Genomic DNA, 22,181 nt, shown 5'->3' on the forward strand with positions numbered 1-22,181 from the left:
TGGCCTGGGCGTCTGACCCACCAGCTATAAATCAGGGGTTCCCTCGACCCTTCCGTCAGGTTCCACAATTTACTAGAACAGCTCACACAGCTCAGGAAAACAGTTCACTTACCGGACTACTGGTTTATTATCAAGGGTACAACCCAGGAACAGTCAGCCAAATGGAAGAGATGCACAGGGAAAGGTGTGAAGCCTCCACGCTCTCTCCAGGACGCCAACCTACCACTACCTCCACGTATTGAACCTAGCTGCTCACTAATCCCCCGCCTTATAGGGCTTTTAAGGGCGGTCTCCTTACGTAAGCACGTAAGCAGGTGAGCACGATTGATTGCATCATTGGCCACAGCTGAGGAACTCAACCTCCCGCCCCACTCGCCTTCCTGGAGGTCAGGGGGCGGGACTAAGAGTGCCGATTCCCCAATTAGAAGGTTGGTTCCCCTGGCAACCCGCCTCCATATTTAGGGGCTTTCCAAAATCACCTCATTAACATAAACTCAGCAGTGGTTGAAAGCGGCTTGTTTTGAAAAACAAGAAAGGTAGTCTCGGGCTTCCCTGGTGGCGCGGTGGTTGAGAGTCCGCCTGCCGACAGAGAGAACACGGGTTCGTGCCCCGGTCGGGGAAGATCCCACATGCCGCGCAGCGGCTAGGCCCGTAAACTATGGCCGCCGAGCCTGCGCGTCCGGAGCCTGTGCTCTGCAACGGGAGAGGCCACAACAGGCAGAGGCCCGTGTACCGCAAAAAAAAAAAAAAAAAAAGATGGTCTTTTCACCTTCACCACTCCAGAGCTGTTTCAGGTTATTTGGACAAAAACCAAATATTAGAACAAAACATGCTCCTATTGCTCATGTCTTCGGAACTTGAAGGGCGTTTAGGAGCTTTGGCCAGGAGCCAGGGACAAAGATCAAAAAATGTATTTGCTATTATATCACAGCAATCCAGGTGTTAAGTATACCAGCTTAGGTATTCTGAGGGTCTCCAGATATGTTGCTGTGTTAAACACAAATTAAAATTGAGTAGAGAGCATACATTTTTTATTTTCCTTGGGCCAGTGGTTCTAACTCTACCAAATATTAGAATCATCTGGAGGGCTTGTTAAAACACCCCACCAACAAAGTTTCTGATCCAGTCCTTCCGGGTAGCGTCCAACTATCTGCATTTCTAACAAATTTCCTGGTGATGCTAATGCCGCTGGTCTCACTACACTTCTGGCACGTTCAAATAGTCGAACTACCAAAGATTGGTTTTTGTTTTTATTTTTCCCCCAGTTTTATTGAGACAATTAACATACAGCCCTGTATAAGTTTAACATGTACAGTATAATGATTTGACTTACATATATTGTGAAATGATTACCACAGCAAGTTTACTTAACGTCCAGTTAACACCCATCATCTCGTATAGGTACCCAACAAAAAAGAGAGAAAATATTTTTCCCTTGTGATGATAAGTCTTGGGATCTACCTTAACAACTGTCAGCTATACCAGACAGCAGTGGGAACTACAGCCCTCCTGTACTGCCTTACATCCCTAAGAGATTTGTTTTTCCAGTATCTGTCTCTCTAATAATATTGAACATTGACTAGATATTTTATGAAAGGAATTATTGTTAACTATTGTTTTAGGTGTGAAAATAGTGTTGTATTTATGTGTTAAAAAACAAAAAGTTCTTATCTTTAAGAGATACATATTGAAAAAATTTCTTTTTTTTAAAACATTACATATAGAGTTGGCATCCACCCTGCACCCAGCCACCCTCCTCATAGGCAACCCTTGTCCTGAATGCAGGATTTACCATCCCCATGCATGTTTTATGTCATAACAGCGTGCATGGACAAATGTATAAAAATGAAACCAAAAATGTGATAGACTAAAAGCATAAAAAAGAAACTTAAACAAAGGAAAACAAAATGGAGAACAGACAAGGGAATGGTGGCCCTTAGGATCTTTGGGGTGGCCCAGAAATGAGCAAGACAAGCGGTAACCACTGAGGGAGTCAGGGATTTGTCTGGAAATCTTCCCCATCCAGGAAGTCTCTTACCTGACCATGGTGGGCGCTGACACTTCTGTAGTCACCTGAGAGTACTAGGAGAGAAAAGGAAACTGAGTCAAAAGTTGTCAAAGGAAGGAGTACACAGCAGAGTAAGGTTTCAGAACACAGTTTTGTCTACCTTGAAGGTACCTAGAGGAAAATCTGAAGAGCTGATTATGTCTTAAACTATAGCCCTAAAACCAGCCTTGGACTTGACTGCTCTGGAGCCATGCCAGGGACACACTCCAGAGTGCTAAGCCCTCCTCCTACCTGGAGTAAAACTGGAAGCACCCAGCGAGGCACGGTTTTAGCACCAGCTCTGCTAGTCCTACACTAAGGCACTGCAAGCACATGACTCCCCTTCTCTGGGCCCAGACTTCATTATCTGGAAAATGAAGGGTTTTTAGATGTTCTCCAGAGTGACTCCCAAACCTGACAGTAAAAAGCTACACTGGAAAAGACTAGTCCTGGGATGTAATCAGAAGAAAAGGGAGCTAATGGCAGTATACATGCTAGACCCTAGACAGTCCTTTTCTATAGCTTATTTCATTTAACCTCTAAAACCCTTTAGTAAGGCTAGTCTTGATAGCAACAGAAGGCTGTGGCTGAGAGTGTGCAGGAACGTGCCCAAGGTCACAGATCCAGCAGTAGCAAAGCCATAGATCAAAACCAGGAGCTTGCTGACCCCAAAGGGGAAGCTCTTCCCACTACACCCTTGGTGATTTACCGAATGCCATCGTGTTGCTGGTAGCATCACATCAAAGCCACCGTGAACTTTGACTCCAGGACTTAAAAAGACATGCAAGATTACATCAAGGGTTAAGTTTGTTTTCTGTGCCAGACTTATCTTTTCAAAATATCTGATATTTTGTGAAAATGCTCTTGACTATAAAATAATTACCCAATAGAATGCCCAGGAAAATTAGCTTGTATTTCTAATGTTTTTACTTAAAAATCTGTATTTTCCTTTCTCTAATATCCCTCATTTAACAGAAAAACATAGTTTATACCAGCAGGTTATGTCTGGGTACAACAAGGAAGAAGCTTGGAGGTTTTGAGCTTGCTTAAAATTTTTAGAGGCAACATCCCCAAATTACTTATTTTCTCAGCACCTTTTTCCAAAAGCAAAGTTCTTGGCAAGTCATGAAAGATTCAGCTATTTCACATCGTGGCTATTTTTTTAAGGAGCAATAATTTTCTAGGGATTAGAAATATGACACTCCTATTAGGCCAAGGCAGTGAAGCAGCTTCAGTGGGTGAATGCATTGCATAAAGCAACTGTCTGGCTCTCTGGGTTCAAGGTCATTCTTCCTTCCTTATAGGGATTCACATAATTGGCTACGCACATTCATCCAGTGAATCAGGTAGCAAGACAACCGATTAGATAGATCAGTGGTATGATGCAGGACACAGCTGCTCCGCTCCCTCCAGGCTTAAAATAATTCAGCACTATCAACCTCCCCCATTATGTACAATTAATTTTATAAATAGATAGATAAATAGATATGTATAACTGAATCACTTTGCTGTACACTTTGCTAACACGACATTGTAAATCAACTGTACTTCAATTTCTAAAATAAATAAATAAATAAGCTTTTTAACATTTTAAAAATATTCTGAAATGAGAAAGAGAAGCATGGGTAAATAAAATGGCCAAAACACACCACGCACAGCAGAAAATACCAAATGTGCACAGGATACGAGCTTCACCAAGTGCTCATTGACTCCGAGGTCCTAATAAGGGAGTTCTGCAAAGCCTGCACTAAAAAGTACCCTACATTTAGCCAGCCCTAACCCCAGTCCAAACTCTTCTCCCATACCACAGCAGGTGGGCCTTACTAATTGGAACGTGCAGATCATGTGACCTGGAAGGTTTGGGCAGTACACACCACCAGAGAGCCCTGAATTACACACACACACACACACACACACACACATTTTTAGTTCTTATGAAATCTAAATATGCACAATAAATGTAGTTTTAAAACTGAAAGGATGTGTTTGTATGATGGGTTAAAAAAAAAAAAAGGTGAAGATGGTTTTCGTAAGCACAAATTTCCCCATCAGACTGGTGGTAATGACCCAAGATGGAAACAACAAAGATGCCTGGTGAAAAGGGACCCTCTAATCACATTAGCTTGTAGTTCTAAAGGAAGATGCTTGCTCTGAATTTCCCTTTATACAAAGCAACTTCAAAAAAATTCCTATTTTCTTAGTACATCTTTATGTAGGAAAGTCTGCGTGCCTTTGAAGCCTCAACACTAACAAACAAGAGTCTTTACAAGTCCTGTCTGACCACCCAGGGAGAATCAAATAGTATTTTTTCTCCAGTAGGCCACCCCAGGATACCACGAATAACAAGGAAAAGGAGGAATTCATCTTGTAACCAGGATGTATTTTTCTAGTGTCGTTATTACACTGTTTTAATCTAAATATTTTGGTATATTTTTCACTAGCAAAGCCAAAGGACATCTAATTATTCGTCTATCTAGGTAGAAGTTTTGAAATAGCAGAAAATAGGTTAAAAGCGAGGGAACAGCAGAGAGGAGGAAGATTAAGGAATTTTCTTCTCAAAATCCCAAGAATCGAGCAGGGATTTTTAAAGTGCTGATGCTCAGAATGGCAGGACGGTGGAGCCAGGGCCTGGGTGTTCCTTAGGACAGAAACCCTGGGATTAAAACTCTCAAGGGCTTAGACTGCAGGAAGCATTTGGGGAGGGAGTTTGTTCAGCATCACACTGAAGAGCTTAGTTGCATGAAAGTATTTTAGAATCATAGGAAGGTCTTACCATCATAAACATCCTAAAATGTACTCCTTTAATCATGTCCCATCCCTGAACAAAACCTCCGTTTGGGCCAAATAAAGACCAGATCCTGTAGCCAGACACTAGGGAGTCTCTCCTGTCAGACCCCAAACTGTCTTCCCGGGCTTGGTTTCTACTACTACCCCTGAGGCTCACGGTGCTCCAGGCCGCCTGTCGTCCCTGCTGTTCCTCCTGTGTGCAGGCACTTCCGCCCAGCCATGCCGATGGGGATGGTATTTTATTCACCTGAAATGCCTAGCCATCCTCATCTCTCTACTGACTCAAACTTCAAGACAGAAGGATGAAACCGGGGTTAAGAGCCCTCCTCCTGGATCACAGCTCTGCCTCTAAACAGCCCGGTGGCTTTGGACAAGTGACTTCATCTCATTCCCCGCCTCAGTTTCTTCATCTGTTAAATGGGGATGATAAAGGCTATCTCGTTGTGAACTTTAAGTGAGCCCAGGATGATAACCAACACTTGCTCATCAACTTAGTGTTACTTCCCCCCGCCAAACTAAATGCCACCATCCCCTTAACCCCCAAGCCTTCCTTAACACCTGCAGCCAAAAATAATCTCTCCCGTCTCTCAATTCCCCTCCCAATTTAACTCAGCTGTGCTGGGTTCCTCCGCACCCTCTAACTGCATTATCACTACCCCTCTAATGTCAGCACACCTACCACACTGTGTGCTTTTTGGGGGAGGCGGGACCCAGGTTTAATTCATGTTTGTATTCGTTCCACTGTCTTACATATAATCGAATTATAAGAAGCTCCGGATTCTAGAATTAACAGGACCCTTTAAATGATCTAGACAAAATGATCTAGTTTTCTTACTCTATAGATAAGAAAACTGAACAGGGACTTCCTTGGTAGTCCAGTGGTTAAGACTCCACCCTTCCAATGCAGAGGGCATGAGTTCAATCCCTGGTCTGGGAACTAAGATCCCACATGCTGCATGGTGCGGCCAAAAAAAAAGAAAACCAAATAACCACACTATTGGTGAAGCGATGGAACCTCTTCCTATATGACAAACTCGAATGGGTGGATGGATGAACCGATGGGCAAATGAACATAGGGACAGACCAACCAGCCATCAGCTACAGCTTTCAAGATATTGTCAGCAATTCAAACCCGAGGGGGTAGTGAGCTAACCCACCATATAATAACCCCCTCATCACTCAGGCTTTCTTCATCTACCAAAAAGGTTTAAATGCCATCCATTTCTTTAAAATTCTTTACGATATACAGATCAAGAAGATTCACCATGCCAGAGGACTTGAGATCGCATTCCTCATCAACAGCATGATCTCTTAGTTAATTTACAATCTGACTGTATTCAAAACTTTTCAGGTAAACAGCAGCCCGCCCACCACCTGATGTATCTGACTCATGCCACTTTTGCTGAAAGCCCATCCCATGTTGCCCATCACAAGCCTGTTCCCACAGGAAGCCCACAGACGGACCATCCCCGTGAAGAGCTCAGAACACAATGTCATTTCTTCCTCCTCTCCTCCATTCTGCCGCCTCCATCTGTCCCTCCATGTATTCAGTGATGTGCAGTCCCGGCATGATAAACCCCATCACAGAGATAATGAGAGGAATTATGCAAAGGCAGATTGCAAAGCACTTGGCAAACCCTTAAGTCTGAAGGTTTTGGATATAGGAGCCCATTCCCCTTCACTCTGTAAGGTTCAGGAAACACAGCAGTCCTCTCAGATGGCAGGAAGCTCTGCACTAAGACCTGGGGCATAGGAAGAAGTTTCCAGAATGCCTCCCCAAGAAGCCAAGTGACTGACAGGAAGCAGCCTCGGGAAACATTTGGTAGTGTTGCTGCACCGTATTTTAAAATGCCCACCTCTCTCCATACCTCTTAGAGCTTTTAAACGGACTGGCTGTGCAATGTGGGGAATAGACCAAGTAGAAAATATTTGGTGTAGGATGGCTGGGACCGGAGTTAAGATGTGGAAAGCAAGTTCAGAGCAATTGAAGATAACACACAAAACAATCTGCCATAGCACTGAGCTATCACTGTCCTTTCCCTTGTAGGGTTCTGGCTACTCCAGGAGCATGTGAGGCAACTCAAGGAAGCCTTTCCTGCTGCACAGGATCTGTCTGAGAGAATGATGATGGTGGTCCAAATGTCAGAAGATGTCTGTGGACACTCCACCTAACCCCGCACTACTGGTGACACCCGTATCCCCACACTCTGCTTTATTTCTTTATAGCATTTATTGTTACCTGACATTAAATTGTAGCTCTTTTTATTTTCACCATTGCCAGTCTCCCCTGCCAAAACATAAGCTTCTTTAGGGCCTGACTCTGTTTTCTTCACATCGATATTCCCCATACTTAGAACAGCATCTGACGCAAAATAGGTGGTGAATGAATATCTCTTAAATGAATAATTGAGATCCACTTCCCAGACCAGAAACCTATTCACGTAGACCCATGGTTACTAAGTTACCAACAACAATAGTTTCTCTCTCCCAATACAATAGTATTGGGTTTAACTTAACACCCACTTTGACCCTGGCCTCTCTCTACTAATACCTGAGGAAAGTCAGCAATAAACCCAGAGAATGAAAGAGGTGCTTCTAGTAATTCTACTGGGATAGCAGGTGTTTAACGGGAGTGTCGGACAAACCAGAGTGTAGGGTCACTTTAACCCTAAAGCAAAACCAGACCTGAGGAGGGACACCATTGACCATGGTTACTGGACTATTCCAGATGCAAAGGGCACAACTTGTTTCTGGGAACAAATGGGCCTACAACTGATGGATGTCATCCCACCTCTGGCAGTGAGGAAACCACGAGGGGTGACATTTTTTTCCTGTGGCCACAAGGGCCCCACTGCCATCCAGAGTGTAGGACAAAGTTAGAGTTGCCCTAAGGAAGACTACACTGGGGACAGAGGCAAAAATCAGGTTGGAGGGCTTCATTTTAGAAGAAAATGTGCTTGTTGACCAATATATAGTGTAAGAAGTTCTCACTGAACAGAGCTCTATGATTCAAATAAAAAAGAACGTTTTAAAAATAAAAATACAGGGCTTCCCTGGTGGCGAGAGTGGTTGAGAGTCCGCCTGCCGATGCAGGGGACACGGGTTCGTGCCCCGGTCGGGGAAGATCCCATATGCCGCAGAGCGGCTGGGCCCATGAGCCATGGCCGCTGAGCCTGCGCGTCCGGAGCCTGTGCTCCGCAACAGGAGAGGCCAGAACAGTGAGAGGCCTGCATACCGAAAAAAAAATTAAATTAAATAAATAAATAAAAATACATATTTAAAATCAGTATTTGTGCGTGCAAAATCTCTTTTAAAAGTATAACAAACTATATACCTTGTGTATATTTTCTTCCTTCTATTATGAATCATCTTTTCTGCAAAAACTAGAATTAGGGTAACTATTGACAGCAACATGCAGGTTTTTCAGGATTTTCAATTCGAAATTACTGTAACTTTTCACAAGCATATGTGTGCAGAGTAGAATTTCAGCTCAGTTGCAATAACCTGAGAGAAATTTTTCTTCATTGTTCTTGCTACTTCAAGAATAACTTAACAATGGGGCCTCCCTGGTGGCGCAGTGGTTGAGAGTCCGCCTGCCGATGCAGGGGACGCGGGTTCGTGCCCCGGTCTGGGAAGATCCCACATGCCGCGGAGCGGCTGGGCCCGTGAGCCATGGCCGCTGAGCCTGCACGTCCGGAGCCTGTGCTCCGCAACGCGAGAGGCCACAACAGTGAGAGGCCCGCGTAACGCAAAAAAAAAAAAAAAAAAAAAAAAGAATAACTCAACAATGAAACAACCACATACTGGCTTCTACTATCTTTTCCCCCAAACTGAGAAATTTTTCTCAACAAAATTGCTTTCAATGAACACATTTTAAACAATAATAAACCGCAATACTACTGAAGTTTATATTCATCCTATGGACAGGATGGCCCATTGATACGCTTTTCCACTCAATGGGTAAGAAAATGCAATATGCAGCTGAGAAAACGTTGTAGGTTTTCCCCTTCTGGCCCTAAGCAAGCCTCAGCTTCCTCACATACGAAAATGCTGATGTGAGGTCCTTCTACCTTCCCTGAAATGGTCTCTATATGCGTGAAGGAAAAGAACGGTATCTTCCCAGCCTAGAAGAGAAGCAGGCACTAAAGAAGTAGTTGAGGAAGGAAGACACTTAAAGGGGAAGGAAAGGAAGGGAGTTGGGACTGACCTAAAAGACCGAGCAGGGGAGGCACACAGCAAAGCCAAGACAGGATTCTGCCACAAATGACCTTTCGCCCTCTAATCACATTGTACATCTCAGACACCTTCAAACCAGGGACCAGTTTCCTAGCAGAAGGCCAGAACACTCCCGGAAGATCAGTTGAGCCATTTTTCCTTTTTCTTCAAGAACAGCAGGAGCATCTGCCAAAATACGTCCTCGACCTGCCCATCCATCTTTCCCCTCCCCCTCTCCGAGCTCTCCTCTATCCATCATGCTAAACAAACCCCTCTGCTCGTCACTCTCATCCCCGTTTCAATCATCATCCACAACAGCAAAGACATGTGCGAGGGCTTGTGGACATGTGGCCCCGTGCCAAACATTGAACAAACAGACGGAAGTTAACAGACTCGCTCCCATCTTTGAGTAGCTCACCGAAGAGAATATTGTTGGGTTTTACAAATTTTACCACCAGAAAAAACTCCGGGTCCATGCCCTATTAACAGCAGGTCTGTGGCTTTGGGTACAAAGGGTAGCATGTTTTATAAGGCCCTGTAAATCAAAGTGAGTTCTCTCCCACCCAAGCTCTGTCTGCCCATAGAAGCACAAAGTGGATGTCTAAACCATGAAAGCAACTCTTTTCAAGGAATGTCTTCCTTTCTTCTTTTTCCAATGCGCTGGATTTGTTGCTGCAATCCTGAAACAGCACGATCTTGTTCAGGACACAGCCAACCAGGGCTCAGTGAGTATCTGAACCATGTCTTACTTGCACACATTAAGTAATTATATCCCAAGATGTTTATGCTGGACACATCGCTCAGAAAAATGTTCAGGTGCAAAAAAAAAAGGTTAAACGGAAAACAGAAAGGAGGCACAAGGAGTTCTGCTTTTCGAGAGCAGAGGCGTCTTCCTCTCAGTAAACGCATGTGTTAAAAGTTGTTGTTTTCCTCCAGACATTTCTATTCTCATGTTTTAAAATACCATAAGCTCTGAATGATCTTAGTCCAGAAAATAAAAATTTCCGGGATTTTCTTATAGAGAAGTTTAAATTGTAGAAGAACATTTGATATTTTCAGTTTTCCTGAAGATCAGAAGGACTTGCAGAATAATGCATTTTTCCCTCAACAAAGGGCATCTGCAAAGCTTAGCCTGCTGAAAAGAATCATTCTGACAGTCTTAATGTATTCTTTTCAGGAAAGCCCTGCTTAGAGAATTCCACAGAAAAATAACATCAGTACCCCAGGAAAGCATCCATCTAAATCATTATAGCTTCTTGTAAATAGATGAGGCCAGAGGATTTTCAATATATTTGAGGTATTAGATTGAGGGGGGAATAGGAGTGATCATCTTGAATATTATATATTTTTCACTTTCTCCTGATGGACCAATATTAAAACAAATATTTGAAAGATTTGCCAGTCTTTCAAAGAACACCTCACAGGAAAGCCCACTTTCAGAATCCTGCTGGAAGACAAAAATATCCCTAAGGTAGGAAATAAAGAGTTACATCACCATTGTATTGGAGATGTATTGGAGAACAATAACCCCAACACCAAGAATTGTTATAGCACAATATTAATAGAACAAGCCCCCTTACATCCAGGGCTCAGACTATTTTGTAAACACTCTTTCTTGTTGGGATGATACTACCAGGGAATGGGAATAAGAGGAATTTTCATGACTTGTCTCAGGTCACTGGTCAGCTGGAGTGGTAGACAAGATGTAAATACTTGATTGTGGCCTGCTGACCTAAAAACATCAACCACATACCTTTCAAGTAATAATCTAAAGAATCCTAATTCCAAGCCATTTTCAAGGAGACCCATATTAGTCCTTCCATTAACTTCTGATTTTGCCCCTTTTTCTCTATTTCCATTACCACCCACCATAGTACAGGTAAGGCATAGGATTACAGGAAAGTTCCTAAGTGGTCTCCCTGGCTGGAACCAATCTCTCTCTGTCTCTCTCTGTCTCTCTCTCGCTCTCTTTCTTACATCCTTTGAGTACAGAATAGAAAGCAAAGCTTCCTCAAACACTGGTTTTATCATATCCTGCCCCAGAACAGGAAGCAAGTTCCCCATTGCCTATCAGAATACGTAAAGTTCTCAACCATCAATCTCATTCCTCACCACTCACCTGATGCAGAGAAATCTCCAGTTCTCCCCCTGCTTCCCCTGACATGTTTATTCACCCTTCAGGTCTCTGCCACCACACTTCCTACTCACCTAGGTTTCCTCAATACACACCCAGTGATCAAGCTATCAGAATGGAAAAGCATCTTGGAGCCCACTCGGTCCAACCCGGCCGCCCTCTCCACACAGCCGACCATATGGACATCCAACTTCTCCTTCACGCTTTCAGGGATGACGGAGTCACTGCTCTGAAAAAACAGTGCCCTGTCAGACACTTTAATTGTAAGAAAACACTTATTGGAGCAAAATTCTTGTATGTTCACTGGTACATACTGGGAAAGGATGACAAGGGTTTGGGGCAGTGCTGACCAGCTTGAGGACTCTTGGCTCAGGCCCCTGCCCAGGATTGTGTAGCATGGATGCGTAGGATGGATGTGTAGCATGCCTATAACCCCTGCATGGTAGCCACATGGGAAGATCTACACTAATAGTATTGGTTACTCTTCTAAAATCTGGCACCCCAAATTGAACACTGTCTGCACTGACCATCTCAAATCCAATTTATTTCATCAAGCTTTCCCCCAATAACTAAAGCCCACACTCATTTTTCCTCTTCCTGATGACTAAGTGCAAAATTTCTGCTTGAAATGAACTTGATATGTGACATCGTGACTTTTGACTATATTTACTTTAGGATTTTCCTAAATGAGCATCTTATTTCATGTGTGTCAGATTTACTTTCCCAACATGACTACAGCTTCATTAGGGGCTATGTATCATTGTCATCATCGTTATACCTACAAGTACACCCTACAGGTCTGGGCACATATTAGGGCCTCCCAGAAACATCTGCAGAACTGATTCTGCAGCCTCTGAACAGGAAAGCTATGGCTTAGAGGCTATGGTCTGATTCAAAAGATATAAACCTCACCTGAAGAGGAAGTTTATCATTCTGCCTGTTTATTCAGGCAGAATCTAAACAATGACACAGACTTTCAGACTGGAAAACTTAGTACAAATAAACGCTTCCAGACAGGTCCAGATTGGGAAGGAGGGCTGTGGAATTCCTTCTCCTATCTGGGTTATTAGGCCCAGATACCCAACACGCAAGTTATAAACGCTATTAAATGATGTTGCATAGTTTTATTTAAAGCTACGTTTGCTTTCAGATTAGACTTTAACATTTAATAAATTTCCCATTAGAATATGGTAAGAGTAGAGAGTATTTTGATTTAAGCTTCATTTCAAGTATGAAACTCAAGCTGTGCTAGTTAAAACAGGCTCTAGTTGTAATTCAGCCTCCCAGGAAAGTCAGGACTCTTGGATTCCCCTAATCCTCTTCCTCTAGGGCTGAAAGGCCTGGGAACTGAGTGAATTTACATGTTCTTCCTTGACCACAAAGCTAAGTCACAGGGTCCTAGCCAAACTCTTGTCTCACTCCTGTGGATTTGAGCTGACTTGTCCCTTCATGGCTAAGCTCAGAATTCACCTTGGAGAAAGTGAACTTTACAGTAAGAATCCTGCCACAGAAATAGAGGAAACACCTTCCTTTCCTGGAGAGGAGCCCTAACTCTCTTTTTCTCCTCTCCCACCTCAAAAGCCCGTACATTTGAAACCCTGATAGATTAATGGGAAGTTGGCACTGGTCCCTCTGGACCTGATCCATTTTTAAGTGAGCTCTGGACAACTTGGACACTTGACAGATCCTAGAAGGATGAAATATGAGGAGAGAAAAGGAAGTTTGACACATGCAGAGAATATGATCTCTGGGGTTGGGGAGAAGCTAAGAGAGGGAAAATATTAAGACAGGATGCAGAATACAAACTTAGTTGACTGATAACACCACTGAAGAATAAAGACTGGGTTCTCCGTTAAAATTTGAAAGTTGAGCAGTTAATATGAACTTGTAACTTTATGCAAAAAATTCTTGTGGCTCAGGGCAGGCGAAGGACTTCAGCGATGCCCTTGAATTCACCTTCACATTCACTCTTCTTGTCTGGTCTGTGCAAGGCAGGTGGAATAAGAGGGGAAAAGTGATTTTACATGGATGGTAAAAGATAAGGTAAAAATAATTGCACTGCAAAACAGATTGTTTGCCATTCTTACCTTTATGAATCCCAAGGAAGAATAAAAGTGATAATTTTTATCACTAGGATACGGGCAAAGCAGGCCTGGGACAAATTTTCAATGCAGATCTTCAGGGGAAAAGTAAATCCCAACTCCATTTCTCTCTCTGAAAATGGCATTTCCATACAAATCTATTCTGTTCATTAAAAGCCAACATTATTCTGAAGCATCACCAATTCATGAGTTTGGCCAGGACTAAGGGATCTATTTATTTTAATTCTACAGCAGTACCTTTTTTTTTTTTTGCTGTACGTGGGCCTCTCACTGTTGTGGCCTCTCCCGTGGTGGAGCATAGGCTCTGGACGCGCAGGCTCAGCGGCCATGGCTCACGGGCCCAGCCGCTCCACGGCATGTGGGATCCTCCCGGACCGGGGCACGAACCCGCATCCCCTGCATCAGCAGGCGGACTCTCAACCACTGCGCCACCAGGGAAGCCCCTACAGCAGTACCTTTAAAACTCTGAAGGTTAGGTGGTTGGGAACACCAAAAACTAACCATTTAGTCCACATTTATATAAGCAGCAAACAACTGGTAAAGAAAACAAAAATCTACATTCTAGTCTATACTAATACCCTTTTTTTAATCCAGTAAATAAGATGACTTGAAAAACTGAAAATAATATCCTTTTAACACCTAATTCAGTGCAGGACACTTAGTAGGTGCTTGGTAAGTTATCAATGAGTGAACAACTGATTTCTTTAAAACATCAGAATTTATTAAATAAAAACAATAAAGGGAAGATTGCCTTCTCATGGGCAAAGAATGGTGAAAAGAGAAATCAAGATTATATTACCACTGAAATCTCCCATAAGACCATGACCAAAGGAAATGAGAATCTAAAAAAAGTAATAAAAACATTTCAGGATTCACAGTACTTATGCTGCATCTCTTTCAAATAAACTGATTCTATAATCAGTTGCATCATCCCTGTGAAACGAATATAACTCAGAACAATAAAAAGACATTGTGTGAGCTGAACCAAGACCGTTACGAGGCCAAAGTTCTTTTGAGACAATGTACAGGTAGATGTTAGTGCTATAAGATAATATGAAGAGAAATGCTTTCAATCAGGCTGCCTTAGCATGAACTGTTAACCATACAGGGTTTTTCTGAGGAGTGTGCATAATTCTCAAATTTTCTCCACTCCTTACCATGACTAAGATGAGCTATATCTTCTTGTACTTCCACAATCTGGTTTGGCTGAGTATTGTCTATGGGCATGGTTTATAATTTTTCATTATTTTCTAGAGATTTCCTATTTCACAAATGTATCTTGGTACAGATATCATTCTACAGTTAGAAATGAACCAACCTCTTCTAAATTACTTAGCTATCAATCCATGGAAATATCACTGTTTGGGTAAGCACTTTATAGTTTTCTCAAGTTCCTCTATTTAAAAGAAATTAAATTTTTATCGTCTCACGACCCATTTTAATTTTTTTTAAAGAATGGGAGTCATGTTGGATAAGGTTGCATTGTCCTGTTCAGTGATGTCAAATAAAATGCAGCCAAGTAGACTCTAGACAAAAGTATCAGACTTCACCTGAGTTTTAAACAAAAAAGAACCCTCTCCCATCACAATCATTCAAAGGGTAAGATTAATTCTGTATATCTCTGGAAGGCTTTATTTCTCAAATTACAAAAGTGTCTATCTTTGGTAAACTCCTAAATAGATAATACATACCACATTTCCTTCTCAGCGATGTTTGCATTTCATCTCCCAATAAATCCATTTTGTTAAAACACTGATTTATTTCAACTTTGCAGCCAAAATTAAAGACATCACATATTGTTCTTTGTTGTATGAAAAACAACCTTCAAATTAATTTTATGTAATGATGTTTACATAGATGTGAATAGATGAATCTGAAATGTTCGATCCACATAGGTAAAATAAAATAAATTAGTATCACTATAATCAGGCAGACCAAAACATCAAGGTGTTCAAAGTGAGGGAAGAAAGCAAGGATGGAAGATTCTGTGAAAACAGGACCAGGTCTTGTACCAAACCTTACAGAAGAGTGGTTCCAGTTCTACCTACAATAAAACAGCAAGTCTTAAATAGAAGGTGCATGGTGGGCAGGCTTCTGCAAATCTTCAGGACACCCAAACATATGCATGAGGCTAGGGAGGGAGGTGGTCCCTCCAGGAATACGGAGAGCAGTTGGGGAGCAAAAGCCCCACCATGATTGAATATGCGAGAGGAAGGGCAATGGAACAATCAAAAGCAGATAGCTCCTTAAAAAGAATGGAGGCCAGCCCAAGCTGCAGAAGACTTTCTTGCAGTCCATAGAATGCTTTGTCTTGTCTCTGTGTGTGGACCTGTAAAGAATGAATGTATTTTGTCCTTTAGGGGTGATTTTAACTTCAGATTTTCTATTTGAAAATGTTATATCTAATTCGTATACACAGACCACCCGCCCCCCAGGGCTTGTGGAATTCTTTAAATAAATCAAATATTAACTGCCTTCCCTAACTCTAATTTAAGTATGAGAACTGACAAGTTTTCCTGCACTTTTTTAAAGGAAACTCCTTGAATAAATTATGATACATTCATTCTGTTCCATCCAAAACTGCCATGCCATTCGTAAGAATAAGGAAGATCTAGTTGTTTGGGCGCAGAAAGCTGATCATAGTATATGAACACGGGGAAAACGCAAACAGCACAAAAAGAGGTATGACAACCCACATACACCAGGGTAGCTTACCTGGGAAGTAGGTACAAAACATTTAAAGGATGAATGAATAAATGAATGAATGATAAATGCTCTAAGTGGCTGCTTTATAAATTGAATAGCTGGTTCTCATGTGAACAAAACCTTCACAGACAAGTTTAACCTGCTCAGTAGGTGTAAGAGTCCACTTCTTTTTAATTGGCAAAAAGAATCTTCTCCAGTTTTTACTTATTCTACTGATTACAATGACAAAAGTGAACAGCTAGGCTTTTTTGTGTTTCTTTTTTTCCCTTTCTGGCCCCTCTACACTCTAATTCTTGGGCAACTTTCCTATACAGACTAATTTTCAAAACTCGTGGGAAGAATTTATTCAGACCAGCACATTCAAGGAAAAAACGGACAAGAATTTAGTCTTGTTTCTTTCTAGGGATTTAAAATAGTCCTGGGCCCCTGGCCCAGAAGAACTCAAAAATCACAGTTTTATGTCCTTTCTATTGCAGGCCCTAGAGCAATCCAGAGGAGAAAAGGAAAATAAATAACATCTAACTGGGTTCTGCTGAGCTGGGATGAGAATACAGATGGACAATCCTTATTTCTCTTATCATCAGTCACATCTTGCAGCATGGCTAATAAGATAAATTGTCCCAAAATAGCCAAAGTGTTTCCCTTCAATAAAGGTGTTGGCTATGAACAAATAAAATATTTACAGGGTCTTAAAAATGCATATTATTCCTATTTCTGCTCTCTTAGTAGGCAACAATTTTGAGACACTTATTCTTCATTATCAGAACAATGAGCACCCATCTGAACAGCTAACACACAATCCTTCGCCAATATTTAGTGAATAAATCATGCTGGATCGTTTTACACTAGAATTATGCCAACATCATTGATCATTTCTTCTTTATTTCACCCTCTCTTTCATTAAAATAAATACAATTTTACTTAGGAAAACTCTTAGCTCCAATGTTTACCTCTCTTCTTGAAGGTATTTTACTTTAAAACAAGCCCTTTCTTATACTAAACTGAACTCTGCAGGAATCCATGGTCTTAGGACTAGCTCACTTCTTGCTATTCTGAATCCCACTAATCCTTCCAGACCAGCTAAAATTATGCCTTACTCCCTAACAATGAACCCTCATCCAGAGCACACTTTTGGGGAAATTCCTCCATCACTGTTGTTCTCTACTATAAACTCTTTTATCCGTAACTTCAACACTTCAAATATCCCAGAATTGTCTCTCCATTGGACTCTAGTTTCCATAGTTCCTGGAGGGAGCAACTATGACGTACTTTTTTCCTTTCTCTCTTTTCCACACATCAGGCATTCAGCCAACACTTCTTGAATGAATGATTGAATGAAAAAAATGAATGATCACACTCCATCCCTTTTGAAAATGAGCTTTGGAATTAACCACCTACATGTTGAGGTGATTCTCCTGCAGATGTTCTAAAGTCCCCTTAAATTATCCAGCTGATTAAAAGGAGCAATGACTAGAATGTTAAAATAACAATAAACACAAAAGATAGTTCTATGGTGCATCTTAATATAGTACATTTGGAAACATGATTTAATGAAGTACAATCCAGTAACCCCGGTGCCATAAGGCAGGCTTTTGGTTTTGTATTTTTAAGAGTTCCACAGTTGGAGGTAATGCAACTTAATGCAATACATATTTGACTATGTAGAAAAAACTATACATCTCCTGAAAGTATCACAAGAAGTCCCAAACAGAGACATTTGACCCAAACAGATGAGGAGCTGCGTTGATTTTCCCTGGCTTGAGTGAGGCTACTGTGTTTCAGAGCTTCCCAACAAGTGACCACGTGATGTTCACAGGTATGCTTCCATATTGATCTCTTCAGCCCTGTGTTGGCTGGACAGAGCCTGGGTGGCCAGAGCCCTCAGAACAGCTGGAGCCCCTGGACCAGGCATCTTTGGCCACATGCAACCTTATCTATTGGCTCCTGAGTGTGTGCCTTACAGATATTTTATGTGCCATAATGTGGAAAAGCATGAGAAGCAACCAAAGTGACTCTCCTACTTTGCCACCGAGTTGCTGAGTACCAACGCCTTGCTGCCTTGGCACAGATGGCCAAAGTAATCAAAGCCTGCTGTAATATGAAACAAAAACTCTACAGATATTCCCCAAGATAGAGAAACACAGAGAGAAAGAAAGATAATGGGATGAGAATTTGGCAATATTTTGCATGACAATTGTATTTGTTGTGGGAAAAATAAGTATTATTATAACAGCTGATCCCAGAGCCTCTTGGGGAAGAAACTGCCTTTATTTAGGAAAATATCTTTATGAGCCACTTGAGGGCAAGGGAGACAGGAGAGAAAGGAGATAGTGTAGCTAACCTCTTGATGTAAAAATATTATGGAAATTTGAGAGAGAGAGAGAGAGAAAGAAGAATCAGCAATTTGCAGAATCCCAGAGTCCATGGAGAAAGGATGGCCAGTAAGATACTGAAGAACAGGGATGTTTATTATAAGTTTTGAATTACTGGTATTGCTGTGATTCTAAAACCCCTTTCATTAAAGTCTCTACATTCATAATGCATTGTGTGATTTTTTTTTTTTTTAAATCATGGAAAGGAGTCTGAGGCTTTGAGTTTGTGCAGAGGGAAGAGAAAGGGACAGCCATAGAGGGGGACATATGAGTGAGATTAAGGATTCAGTTGGAAAAGGAGCTAAAAACAAGAAATGGCCAAAAGAGCCCTGGAAATTCAGGGATATCTTGACAGGGGACGGTGAGGGAAGTGGGTTCAAACCCTTCAAAATCTGAGGAATGAGGATATGAGGAAATCTTAACTAAATCTTAAGAGGCAAGTTAATGGCTACCTTCTGGGAGATACAGAGTAATACATAAAGATACAATGTAAATGAATAGATAGTAAGAGAGATGTGGTTGGCAATATATAATGTTCTTATCATGAATATGAGTGCACATTAGAAAAATGAGGCTTCAACCTCCTTTTAAATAGTCTCCCTTATACTCTCCAGTTTAAAAAATCCTAAAGCCCAGATAAACAACAAGGTCCTACTGTATAGCACAGGGAACTGTATTCAATACCCTGTAATAAACCATAATGGAAAAGAATAGGAAAAGAGCATATATATGAATGATTCAGATATATGTATATGTATATACATATATATATATATATATCTGAATCATTACGTTGTACACCAGAAACTAACACAAAATTGTATATCAACTATACTTAAAAAAACACACAGGGCTTCCCTGGTGGCGCAGTGGTTGAGAGTCCGCCTGCCGATGCAGGGGACACGGGTTCGTGCCCCGGTCTGGGAAGATCCCACATGCCGCAGAGCGGCTGGGCCCGTGGGCCATGGCTGCTGAGCCTGCGCATCCGGAGCCTGTGCTCTGCAAGGGGAGAGGCCACGACAGTGAGAGGCCCGCCTACCGCAAAAAAAAAAAAAAAAAAAAAAAAAAAACACACAAACAAATAAACCCTAGAGGCCAGACGTGATTTTTTTGTATGTGTTTGCTATAAGGTCACCAATCACCCAGACACTCAGAGTTCCATAAAAAACCCATACTACTGATTTTGCATGTCTACCAACATAGTGACAAATGTATACAGTTGACCATTGAACAATACAGGTTTGAACTGCACAAGTCCACTTACATGTGATTGTTTTCAATAAATGCACAGAGTACTACACAAACCATTGCTGGTTGAATCCATGGATGCAGAACCAAGCATACTGGGGGGCCCAACTATGGGACTGGAGCACCCATGAATTATGGAATCTGCAGCCAGTCCTGGAACCAATCCCCCTCATATACCAAGGGATGAATGTTTACATCTTTGTTTGCCGAAGATGCAATATTTTCATAAAATTATCACATTATTAATAATGGAAACTCTAAATGGTTCTGCCTTCCTGCACACAGGGTTAATATAATGATTTCATCTTCTCACATACTTATGACGTTACTATTAGGGACCTGTATATTCTGAGTTGTATTTCCAATCATTACAGACGTATCTGGCATTGAATTATTCACGTTTTCTCAGTATAAACCATCGTGTTCAATGGGTGGCATGTGACAGACAACTGGGCAAAGACAGAGCCACAGTTTCCTATCTAGTCCATGATCCCAAGCTAAATCCATCAGGCAACCGAGACGGCTGAGTCATTAATCTTCTTGAAAGACTGGGTTGTTTACAAAGACACTCAAGCTGATCAACTTGTTCATCTTGGCTGTAGTAGAGACTGGACTTTTTCTTCTGGGGTTTAAAACCAAGGTAAAAACAATCAGTACTTTCCAAAACCAAATTACAGTTTTGTGTAAATAAACAAAATTTTGACTAGAATGAAATATTTTTAAGTGCCTGTATTTTTTAGTTCTCAAAAAAATATATTTTATTAAATTAGTCTATTATCTGATCCTGCTTAACTTAACCACGACTAATGGTGTCAAAAGCTGGCAGTGAAGTGGTTAAAAGCTCTACTTCTGTACTTAATTATGGTCAAAATGAATTTTAGCATGCAGACAGTGTTCTCACAGAGCTATGGAATAATCCACGGGTCTAAGAACCTCTAATTCCTAATTGACACAGTAGCTTATAATTGCAGTTTCATAGTGTTTAGTAAAAACATTCAGCTTCAAAAAAAAAAAAAAAGCCCATAATATGAATGCATGATTAAATAAATCACCTGAGATCTATTTGGAACACATTTTTTCTTTCTGACAAATCACTCATTCTCACATTTGGATAACACAAGGGTGATTTTTAAAGCACTGATGCACTTGAAAACTCTTCCAAAGCAAAGAAATCCATGTCTTTGTGGTGACATGTTTCTTCTTAGATAAATATGTCACAGTTATATATTGCATATAACAGATTCTATAGCTTTTCAGTCTAAAAAAAGGTGTTTTATACACCCTATACTGTACTAAATTTGCAACCTGCATGCAGAAAAATAGAAGCCATCTTGAAAAGTAAAAGAAACAAATTACTTCTGTAGAAAAAAGAATTCTAGAATACAGTTATGCTGAAAACAATGGTTATGGGCAGAAAAAAAATGACAAGACATATAGCAGCTCATTAAAAATTCAGAGGACATTGGAAAAGGCAAATTTAATTTGTCCACCTTCACCAAATATGCTGAAAAATGTCCAACAAATACAACATACAAAGTGTGTTCTATGAAATTTTAAAACTCACAAGTTCTATCATTTTCAGTCAATGCTTCTAAACAGAAGCGAGAAGCTGCATTTACTAAAAGCTTAGTTAGACAGGGATCAAAGGGAATACAGATAACTGAGAGAACCAAACTATCGGTTAATGTGGCATCAAATGCTCAATGCAGAAGTTTTGAGCTTCCAACATACCAAAAGGTAGCAAAGTATAATATCTTTATGTTTACCTTGCCCCATTCCTCAAGGGTTTGAACTACATAAACTGCTCTATGACCATCTTAAAGCCATAGATATTAAGAATTATCAAAGACCTTAAATGTATTTCCGGTCCAGACTTTTGTTTCCTGGCAAACATTGCTATTCTTCCTTTAGAGAAAACTCAGACCTGAAGCATATAGGTAACCTTCATCCTGTAAGTACTGCCCTCTCCCTCCTTTCCCACCACTCAGCCCCTACCTCCCAGCAAACTCCTGTGTCATCATTCATGTATATTTCACTCGCAACCATAATGTCCGCAGGATGAATGGTCACAGCACCGGAACACAAAAGTTCAATGTCATTCAACACATACAGGGGCTACTGTGTCAGGGTACCAAAAGAGAATAAAATATATAGAATGGATAGACAACAAGGTCCTACTTCATAGCACAGGGAACTATATTCAATAACCTGTGATAAACCATAATGGAAAAGAATATTAAAAAAAGAACATATATATATATCAAATATATATATAACTGAATCATTTTGCTGTATAGCAGAAATTAACAGAGCATTATAAATCAACTATACTTCAATTAAAAAATTACTACTTTAGGGACTTCCCTGGTGGCGCAGTGGTTAAGAATCCGTCTGCCAATGCAGGGGATATGGGTTCAAGCCCTCATCGGGGAAGATCCCACATGTCGCGGAGCAACTAAACCTGTGCGCCACAAGTACTGAGCCTGAGTCTCGAGCCACAACTACTGAAGCCCGCACACCTAGAGCCCGTGTTCCGCAATGAAGAGTAGCCCCCGCTCGCGGCAGCTAGA

The 22,181-nt window shown here is 41.2% G+C and overlaps 1 long non-coding RNA gene across 1 annotated transcript in view; it reads right to left on the reverse strand.

Annotated features, from left to right (window-relative positions):
• Nucleotides 1-22,181, reverse strand: part of LOC308623326 — a 538,457-nt gene that overhangs the window by 494,332 nt on the left and 21,944 nt on the right. Inside the window, exon 2 of the long non-coding RNA XR_014016806.1 lies at nt 2,039-2,082. This is a non-coding gene — a long non-coding RNA (uncharacterized lncRNA). The remainder of the gene's footprint in view (nt 1-2,038; nt 2,083-22,181) is intronic.

The sequence above is a fragment of the Mesoplodon bidens genome, assembly GCF_964165515.1.
Source record: "Mesoplodon bidens genome assembly, chromosome: 10".
NCBI lineage: Eukaryota > Metazoa > Chordata > Mammalia > Artiodactyla > Ziphiidae > Mesoplodon > Mesoplodon bidens.